Raw genomic sequence first — 10,377 nt, forward strand, 5'->3', positions numbered from 1 at the left:
CTCTACAAATGTATATTATCACACCATGTCCACCACCAAAGTCTGATTAATTCTCCACCATAATCTATTGGGCTCCCTTCCCACTTTGCTCCATAGTACCCACTGTCCTCCTCTGTTAGTCTCTGTTCAACACTCAGATTTCTGCAATATTTTGTATTGCTTTTGTCTGTTCTTTTTCTTTGCTTTGCTTAGTCTGCAGATGAGTAAAATAACCTGGCATTTGTTTTCTCCTGATTTATCTCACTTACCATAATCCCACTGGTTCCATCCACATGTTCACAAAAGGCAAGCTCTTTTTTTTACAGAAGAGTAGTATTCCATTGTGTACATAAACACCACATCTTCTTTACTCATCTGTCATTGGGCATTGAGGGTGTTTTCATACCTTGGGCGTTGTAAATGGTGCTGCAATGAATATAGGAGTGCCTTTGTCTCTTCAAATTAGTGTTTTCATATTTTTCAGGTAGACCTAGAAGAGGGATTGCTGAATCATATAGTATATGTTTTTCATGTTTTGACAAACCTCCATATTGTTTTCCATAGCGCCTTGACCAGTTTGCATTCCCACCAACAGAGTACAAGGGTTCCTTTTTCTTCAGACCCTCACCAACACTTGTTTCTTATCTTTCTGATATAGGCCATTCTCATAGGTGTGAGGTGGTATTTGATTGTGGTTTTGATTTGCATTTCCCTTATAATAAATGATGAGTATTTTTTCATGAGCTTCTTGGCCATCTGCATGCCTCCTTTGGAGAATATCTAGCTCTTCTGCTCATTTTTTGATTGGGTTATTTGTTTTCTTTTTGTTGAGTTGTGTTTGTTGTTTGTATATTTTGGATATTAGCCCCTGTGAGATGTATGATGTGGAAGTATTTTCTCCTTCTGTATTGTCTTTGTTTTTAATGATAGTTTTTTTCACTGTGCAGAAGATTTTTGCTTTGATGTAGTTCCATTCATTTATTTTTGCTTTTGTTTCCCTTGCTATTGGAATAGAGTTCCCAAAGAAATATCTGAAACCAATATCTGTGTTTTCTTTCATGTGTTTTATGAATTCAGATCTTGCGTCCAAATCTTTGATCTACTTTTTTAAAAAAATATTTTTTCTTTGTTTTATTTTTCTTTGATCCATTTTGAATTAATTTTTTGTGTAAGGTGTGAGATAGTGGTCCAGTATCATTCTTTTGCGTGTGGCTTATGCGTGTGTCAAGTTTTACCAGCACTACATACTGAAGAGGCTTTCTTTGCTCCAGTGTATATTATTGGCCACTTTGTCATGGATTAACTATTCATATATGTATGGGTCTATCTCTATTCCATTTGTCTGTGTGTCTGCTTTTGTTCCAGTAACATGCTGTTTTAATTATCATTGCTTTGTAGCATAATTTCAATTTTGGAATTGTAATACCACCATACTACCTCTTTTTGTAAGGATTGCTGTGGCTATTCAGGATTTTTTGTGGTTCCATATGAATTTCAGTATTTGTTCTGTTTCTTTGAAGAATGCCATTGAAATTTTGATAGGGATCGGTTGAATCTATATATTCATTTGGGTAAGATGTCCATTTTGACAATCTTGATTTTTCTAATCCATGAACAGGGAATGTTTTTTCATTTCTTGTTTTTTGTTTGTTTGTTTGTTTGGGTCATTCACTTCCTTTGTTAGGTTTACTCATACATATTTAATTGTGCTGGGTGTAATTGTGAATGGAATCATTTAAAAATTTTTTCTTCTTCTCTTTCATTGTGAAATGAAGACAATTTATTTTTATATATTGATTCTATAACCTGCCACTTTGCTGAACTGATTTGTTTCAGTTAGTTTTTAGTAAAGTCTTTAGGGTTCTCTGTGTCATTTCATCTGCAAATAATGATATTTACTTCTTATCCAATTAGGATTCCTTTTATATCCTTCTCTTTCCTAATTGCTTTACCTAGGACTTCCAGTTATACGTTGAATAGTAGTGGTGAAAGTGGACATCCTTGACTTGTACCAGATCTTTGTGGAAAAGCTTTTAGGTTTTTGTCATTGACACTAGTGTTACCTGTGTATTTGTCATATATGGTACTTATTATGTTCAGATATGTTCCTTTTATACCCATTTTTTGAGGGTTTTCATCATAAATGGATGTTATACATTATCAAATGTTTTCTTGGCATCTATTGATATGATCATGTGGTTTTTATGTTTCTTTTTATTGATAAAGTGAATCATGTTGATTGATTTTTGGATGTTGAACCACCCTTGTGTTGCTTATATAAATCCCACTTGGTCATAGTTTATAATTCTTTGAATGCAGTGTTGGATTCAGTTTGCTAAGATTTTATTGAGGATTTTAGCATCTGTGTTCAATAGAGAGATTGGCCTATAGTTTTCTTTTTTGTATTGTCTTTGTTTGGTTTTGGTATTAGTGTCATGTTGGCCTCATACAGTGTGTTTGGAAGTATTCCTTCTTTTTTTGATTTTTTCAAAGAGTTTGAGTAGGATAGGTATTAGTTTATTTTTGAAGTTTTGGTAGAACTAATTTGTGAAGTCATCTGGTCCTGGTGTTTTTTTTGGAGAGTTTTGATTTTCTTGCTGTGATTGGTCTATTCAGGTTTTCTATTTCTTCTCCATTCAATTCTTAAATGATTGTCTAATTCTAAGTATATATCCATCTTATCTAAATTACTGGTTATTAGCATATAAATGTTCATAGTAATCTCTTATTTTCCTCTGAATTTCTGCATTATGTGTTGTGACTTCTCTTTCATTTATGATGCTATTTATTTAGGCTTTCTTCCTTATTTTTTTAGTGAGCCTAGTTACAATTTTTCTATTTTGTTTAATTTTTCAAAGAACCAGCTTTGGTTTCATTAATCTTTTGGACTATCTTTTTAATGTCTATTTTACTGATTTCTGCTCAAATTTTTATGATTTCCTATCTTCTGTTGCCTTTTGGATTTCTGTTCTTTTTCTAATTCCTTCAGATGAGAGAAAAGTTATCTGAGTTCTGTCTTGTCTCTTGAGGTGGGTCTGTATTGCTATATACTTTGCTCTTATTATTGCTTTTGCTGCATCCCATAAGTTCTGGATTGTTGTGTGTCACTGTCATTTGACTCAAGATTTTTTTTGGATTTCTTTTCTGATTTTCTCCTTAACCCAGTGGTCTTTCAGTATTGTGTTTTTCAGTTTCCATGTATTGGGTATTTCCCCTGTTTTCTTTTTGTGAATGATTTCTAGTTTGATACCTTTATGGTCAGAGATGATGTTTGGTATGACTTAAACCTTTTTGAATTTGCTGATACTTGTCTTGTGATCCAATAGATGGTCAATCTTGGATAATGTCCCATGTGCACTTGAGAAAAATGTATATTCAGGTTTTTTTGAGTGTAGTACTTTATATATATATAGTCCATGTGGTACAATTTCTGTCAGTTGGTGTGTTCAGTGGTCAGAGTGGGGTGTTAAAGTTTTCTACAACAACTGTTTTTTTCCAAACTCTGTTTTCAGAGTTGTAGTAATTGACTAATATATTTTGTTTCTCCTTCATTTGGCAAGAATATATTAATGAGTGTTATGTCTTTCTGATATATTCTTCCCTTAATCACTATGAAGTGTCCATCCCTATCTTTTGTTACCTTTTTGAACTGGAAATCTATTTTCTCTCATATAACTATGGCTGTTCTTTTTTTCCCTTTGAGTTCCATTTGCATGTAGCATTGTTTTCCAACCTTTTACTCTGAGTATTTTTGTCTTTGGTGCTTAGGTATGTTTCCTTGAGATAGCAGAAAGTTGGGTACTGCTTCTTTTTTTTTAAGATTTTGAAAAAAAATTAAATATTTTATTTTATATAATTCTTACATCTTTTTTCATCTTTGCACAATGTATGCATTTTCATTTTGGTTATATTCCCCATATAATTTCACCCCCTCTTATTTTGACTCTAGTCCTTCCTCCCCCCCTGTAGTGTGTCTCTGGTTTATAGTTGCTTGTTGATTTTGATTTTTACTTTGTATTGATTAGTCTTTTTCCTGGTCCCTTATTTAGGTTTTCTAAATTCCTGCTATGAGTGAGACCATCCGGTATTTTTCTTTTTCTTTCTGACTTATTTCGCTGAGCATGATCCCTTCTAGCTCCATCCATGTTGCTGCAAACTGCATGTGTTGGGTCTGTACTGTTTCTTGATCCAACCAGATACTCTCTGTCTTTTAAATGGTGATTTTAGTCCATTTACATTTTCAGTGATTACGGATATATGAAAATCTGTTGCTGTCATTTTGTCCTTAACTTTTGTGGTTCTATCCATTACCTTATTCTGTGTGTGTTCCTCTCTTTGGTTTAGATATAAGAACGTCTTTCAATATTTCTTGGCAGGGGGTGGGGGTTATGTTTTCACACTCCTTAAGTTTCTGTTTATCTGTGACAACATTTATTTCTCCCTCATGTGTTAAAGAATTTTGCTGATAATTTTTATCTTTCAGTATGTTGATCATGTCATTACAAATTCTTTCCTTATTTATGTTTCTTCAGAGAAGCCTGATGTTTGTCTGATTGTCCTTTATATGTTAGCTGCCTCTTGGGAATTTTTCATTTCCTCTATTGCTCTTTTTTGGAAGACATTTATTTATTATTAATTTTTTTTTCTGTAGAAGAACTGGGTGTAGGCCAGAGGTGCAGGGCGCTGCTGAGAGGATTCACAAGAGACACAGTCAAGAGCAGAACAGGTGGATTTACTGAAATACACTGCTAAGGGGAACAGCGAGTGAGACAGGAGAGGTCTGCTGCGCCATATGTGGTTTAGCTCTCTGGCGGGGATTGAACTCAGGCCATAGAAGTGATAGCACTGAGATTTAACCCCTAGGCCACCAGGGAGGCCCTATTGCTCTTTTTATATCCTAAATCTCCATGGCTTCCTTAATTAGAGCTTCAATTTCAACTTTCTGTACACTGATTTTATTTCTCAGTGCGTTTTTTCCATCTACTTCCTTAATTTTCTTTATTATGGCCACTTTGAAGTTTGTATCTAGTAGGGAGAACAGATCTTCCACATTTTTGTGATTGAGTTTGTAGTGGCAGGAGGAGCATGGAGCAGGATCTCTATGATTGGAGCAGACGGGTGAAGGAGGAGTCCTGGAGCCCTCGGTGGCTTTTCAGGCTTTTATTGAGTTTACCAGGTACCTGGCAGGCAGGAGTGTGGGGGCCGGGTGTGGAGGGCTGGGAGGCTGGTAGGCTTGCTAACCCCCAGCACATCTTCACTCTTCCTGGGCTCTCCGGCGTTCACTCGTGGTTCTGCCCTCACTTGTTCTCTTCTCCTTCTGGCGTTCTCTTTCTCATGGTTCTGCTCTGCTGGTATCCTGTGATGCCACCCTTATGAGCCCAGTCTCTCAGTCCAGGTGAACCCACCTACGTATGCCCACACCCCACTCCAGGTGCCTGCCATCAGGCATGCACTCAGGACGGCAGGGATCCTAATGGCGGGAGGCCAAACAAGCCTGACATCATTTACCCGACAGCGTTCTAGGGATTTTGGTGTAGCATTCCCCTGGGGACTCAGGTTGTACTTTGTTGTGTTTATTTTTCCCCCTGTTATTTGCTTTCTGCCTTGGTGTTGGTACAGACAATAGTGGGGTTTCACTCATAGAAACTCTGCTCAACGTAGTGTGAAACTCTAAGTGTCCAACCTGTTTCAGTCTATGTTGGTCTCTGCTGTCCAAAAATAATTACTATTACTGCTATTCCAAGACTGTGTCTCAGATCTGTGTTTTGCTGGTTCCTGGCTTCCAGAGCCACACCCAGCTCAGTGGAGCTGAGCTGTGTTTTTAGCTTTCTGGCTATCAGTTGGCTTTGCACAGCTGGTATTTGGAATTTGACGGGGAGCTTGTTTCCAGCTCAGGAAGCTAGTTTCTGATTGCCACTGACTGGTGATTGGTAACTGGGGTCCAGGAGAAGCTTGGTTCTCATTTCCCAAGCTGGCAGCTGGAGGCAGTGTTCCTGCAACTGGAAAACATTAGTCAGGTGGGGCCTGGCTGGCATCACTGGTAGAAGGGGACTAAGAGTTGCCTGGCTGTTGGTCATGGAGCTGAGGATCAATATAGGGCTCCTATATTAGAGGGTGAAAGCTATATGGCTCCTGCAGTGGAACATTGTAGCTCTACAGTTAGAGGCTGTGTTGGGTTCCGCTTGAAGACAATGGCCTCCTGGGGTGACACTCTGTCATTCTGAAGACCATAGGCTGGTCTAGTCTAACTGTGCACCCATGGTGGTCTCTGGTGGTGGAGCTGTCCTTCAAATATAGGGCCTGGGTGGAACTCACTGCATGCTCACAGTCACCTCTGGGAACAGGGTTGGCACTCCACTGACTGTGGACAGCAGTCTCTGGGACCAGGGCTAGCACCCTGAAGACTGTGGCCTGGGTGAATCTTGCTGAACACCTGCAAGGCTGACTGGACTGGGTCCTCAGCCTCTGACAATGGCCTCTGGGAGCAGACATTGCTGCTCCAAAGTTTGGGAGTTGGGCTGGGTTCGCAGGCTTCCATTCTAGCTACGGAGCGTGGGGTTTTTCCTCTCTTATGGCTGGGGGCTGGGTTGGGCACTGGGGTGGTCAGGCTCTGGTTTCTGATAGGAGGCAATGGGAGCAAGGGACTGATGGCCGGTGTCTATTGGTTGGGGAACCAAAGGTTTGGTTTCCTCAGCTGGTGGTCTGGGCATGGTCCAAATCCTGCTCCTGTTGTCTTGACTGGCCAGTGGACAGCCCCTGGATGTGGCCAGACTAGCAGTGGGTCTTCTGGTATGGCTGACAGCCAAGCTAGGGCTCCCCTCCTCTGGATGCTGTAGGGTAAGTGATTATCAGGCTTTTCTGCCCTCCCACTATTAGATTTATATGGATCTACGGTCCTGAATGCATGCCTGATGGTGGACACCTGGAGTGGGGTGTGGGCTTATGTACGTAGGTGGGTACACCTGGGCTGAGACTGGACCTATAAGGGTGGCGTCATGGAAATGGAACCAGCAGGAAGAGAACCAGCGGAGACAAAGAGTAGAAGAGGGGAACAAGGAAGAGCAACAGAACGAGAGAAGGCTGGAGAGCCCAGAGAGTGAAGACTTGCTGGGGACTGGGTGGTCTGCCAGCCTCCCGGTCCCCCTGGCCCCCCTGCCTGCCGTGTACCTGGTAAAACCCCAATAAAAGCCTGGAAAAGTCACCGAGAGCTCCAGGACTCTCCTTTACCCCGTCTGCTCGGGTCATAGAGATACTGCTCTGTGCCTTGCTGGCCCTACAGATGCTTTTCCAGGTGTACTCTGTCTTATACTAGGGTGTCAATAGCTCCTTTCCACAGCATCAGAGCCAAGGATACACTGAAGAGGCAAATCTTCATCCTCATTTTGTTGCCATCTTGATGGGAGTTGCTAGCTATTGGAATTTTGATAGTGATTATTTTATTTATTAAAAATTATTTATTTTTCTGGGCCTCCCCTGGTGGCGCAGGCGGTTGAGCTAGGCGCTGTGAAGCTGTCCGCAGCCTCTACAGCACTGGTTCGATCCCAGCCGGCCAGCGAGGGTCCCACATGGTGCGGCAGACCTCTCCTGTCTCACCCGCTGCTCCCCTCAGCAGTGCATTTCATCAGTTTGCCTGTTCTGTTCCCTGCTCTGTCTCTGGTGAATCCTCTCACACTTCCGTGCATCTGGCCTGTACCCCAGTTCTTGTATAAATAAATAAATCTTAAAAAAATTATTTTCTTACATTATTTTCAATTTTTAGACAAGTGTCATCCCCGTATTTCTCCTACGACCATAGCACCCGTTATCCATCTCCCCTGTTCCCTGTTTGCTCTTCTCTCCACTTTTTGACCCTCTCCTTTCTTCTTCCCTTGCTATATATCTCAGATCTATGGTCAGCTTGCAAGTTTTGCCTTTTTCTTGACCCTTTGTTTGGTTTCTCTATATTCCATGTATAAGTGAAGCCATTTGATATTTATCTTTTTCCTTCTGACTTATTTTGCTTAGCATAATCCCTTCCAGCTCCATCCATGTGCTGTGAATGGCATGATTTTGTTTTTTTTTTTTTGATTGCTGAATAATATTTCATTGTGTATATGTATCACATCTTCTTGATCCATCATCTATTTTGGGACATTTGGGTTGTTTCCATAGCTTACCTATGGTAAATAGTGCTGCAATAAACATAGGAGTGCAGGTTTCCTTTCGAATTTGTGTTTTAGTGTTCTTTAGGTAGATTCCTAGCAGTGGAATAGCTGGGTCATATGGAAGATGCATTTTTAGTCTTTTGAGGAACCTCCACACAGCTTTCCACAGGCTGGACTAGTCTACATTCCCACCAGCAGTGTAAGAGGGATCATTTTTCACCACATCCTTGCCAGCTTTTGCTGATAGTGATTGTTTTATTTTTGAGTTTTTTTATTATATATATATTTTTTACATCATTCTTCCTTTTTATAGTGTTTGCTTTCTTCTCTCAGATGAGTCCCCGTAAAATTCCCACCACCAATTCACCAGTGCACCATCACCATAGTCCCTTGTGCTCTTCCCTCCCCTGTTTTGACCTCTGCTCCCTGCAAAGAAGTGATTGTTTTAAATATGCAAGTTGGTTAGGGTAAAATTGCCATTTTAACAATGTTAATTCTTCAAATCCATGGGCACGTGACATTTCCATTTCCTCGTGCCTTCTTTATTGCTTTTAATAACATCTTGTGGTTTTTGTTGTATAGGTCTTTTAACTCCTTTGTTGATGCCTAGATACTTAAGTTTTTTTAAATTAAAATTTCATTCATTTACATGCTTATATAACTTTGGGGTTACAATATTACTCCTCTGTATATGCATATGCTTCACTCATTCTCCACAAACCTACTGTGCCAATGCCCTGGCTCCTTCTTCACTTCCTTCCCCATTCTCATCCTTCCTTCCCTCCGTTCCTTCTGGGAACCAGCATATTTTTTCATTAAATCTAACATTAATATTTGCTGCATTTTTTTGTTCTTTATATTCCACAGACAAGTTGAACCATCCAATATATGTCTTCTTTCTGACTTAGCATAAGTGTCCTCAAGGTCTGTCCAGTTTGTCACAAAAGCCACTATTTCAGGGCCTCCCCTGGTGGTGCAGTGGTTGAGCGCTGGGTTGCGGCGAGGCTGCCTGCAGCCTCTGCAGTGCCAGTTCGATCCCTGGCCACCGGCAAGGGTCCCCCCCCAAAAAAAGCCACTATTTCAAAATCTTTTTAAAATAGCTGAATAGGGGCCTCTCTGGTGGTGCAAGGGTTAAATTTGGTCCCCAGCCAGGGAGCTAACCCACATGGCACAGCAGACCTCTCCTGTCTTGCCTGCTGCTCCTCTCAGCAGTGTATTTCAGTCAGTCTGCCTGTTCTGTTCCCCACTGTGTCTCCGGTGAATCCTCCCACCTCCGGCACCCCTAGCCTACACCCCAGTTCTTATATGCATAAATAAAAATAAATCTTTTAAAAACATAAAACAGCGGAATATTATTCCATTGAGTATATATTCCACAATTTCTTTATCCAGTCATCTGTTACTGAACACTTCATGTTTGTTCCATGACTTGACATTTATGGACTGGAGTGCTGGTATGAACATAGGAGTACTTACATCTTTTTCTATTCAAGTTTTCATATTTTCTGGGTGAATACCAGGAAGAGGTATTGCTGGGTTATATGGGATTTCCATTTTTTCTTTTTAAAGGTATATCCATACCGTTTTCTATAAAGGTTGCCCCAAATTGAACTCCCACCAACAGTGAATGAGTTTTCTGGTTTTTTAAAAAAGAATTTATTTTATTTATTTATGCATACAAGAACTGGGGTGTAGGCCAGAAGTGCTGGGGGGAGGGACTGGTGAGAGGACTCACCAGAGACAGAGTGGGGAGCAGAACAGGCAGTTCTACTGAAATACACTGCTGAGGGGAGCAGTGGGTGAGACAGGAGAGGTCTGCTGCACCATGTGGGTTAGTTCCCTGGCGGGGGATCGAACTCATGCTGCAGTTGCTGGTGATAGCTTGCTAGCTCTGAGATTTTAATCCCTGTACCGCCAGGGAGGCCTTGGATGAGTTTTCTGTTTTTTTCACCTCTTCGCCAACATTTGTTGTTTCCATTCCTCTGACTATGGGCCATTCTCACAGGGGAGAGGTAATACCTCATTGTGGTCTTTATTTTCATCTCCCTTAAAATAAGTAACGTTGAACAATTTTTCATGTGCCTGTAAGCTATCTCAATGTATTCTTTAGAAAAGCATCCATTTAGTTCTTTTGCCCATTTATTGATTAGGTTGTCCTTTTTTTGGTTATTGTTTTCATTGCATTGCATAAGTACTTTATATATTTTGGAAATTAACCCCTTGTCAGATATGTGAGGTGGAAATAAATTCTCTT

This window comes from Talpa occidentalis, unplaced genomic scaffold (assembly GCF_014898055.3).
Source record: "Talpa occidentalis isolate TD23 unplaced genomic scaffold, MPIMG_talOcc4v2.1 talOcc4.15, whole genome shotgun sequence".
Lineage (NCBI taxonomy): Eukaryota > Metazoa > Chordata > Mammalia > Eulipotyphla > Talpidae > Talpa > Talpa occidentalis.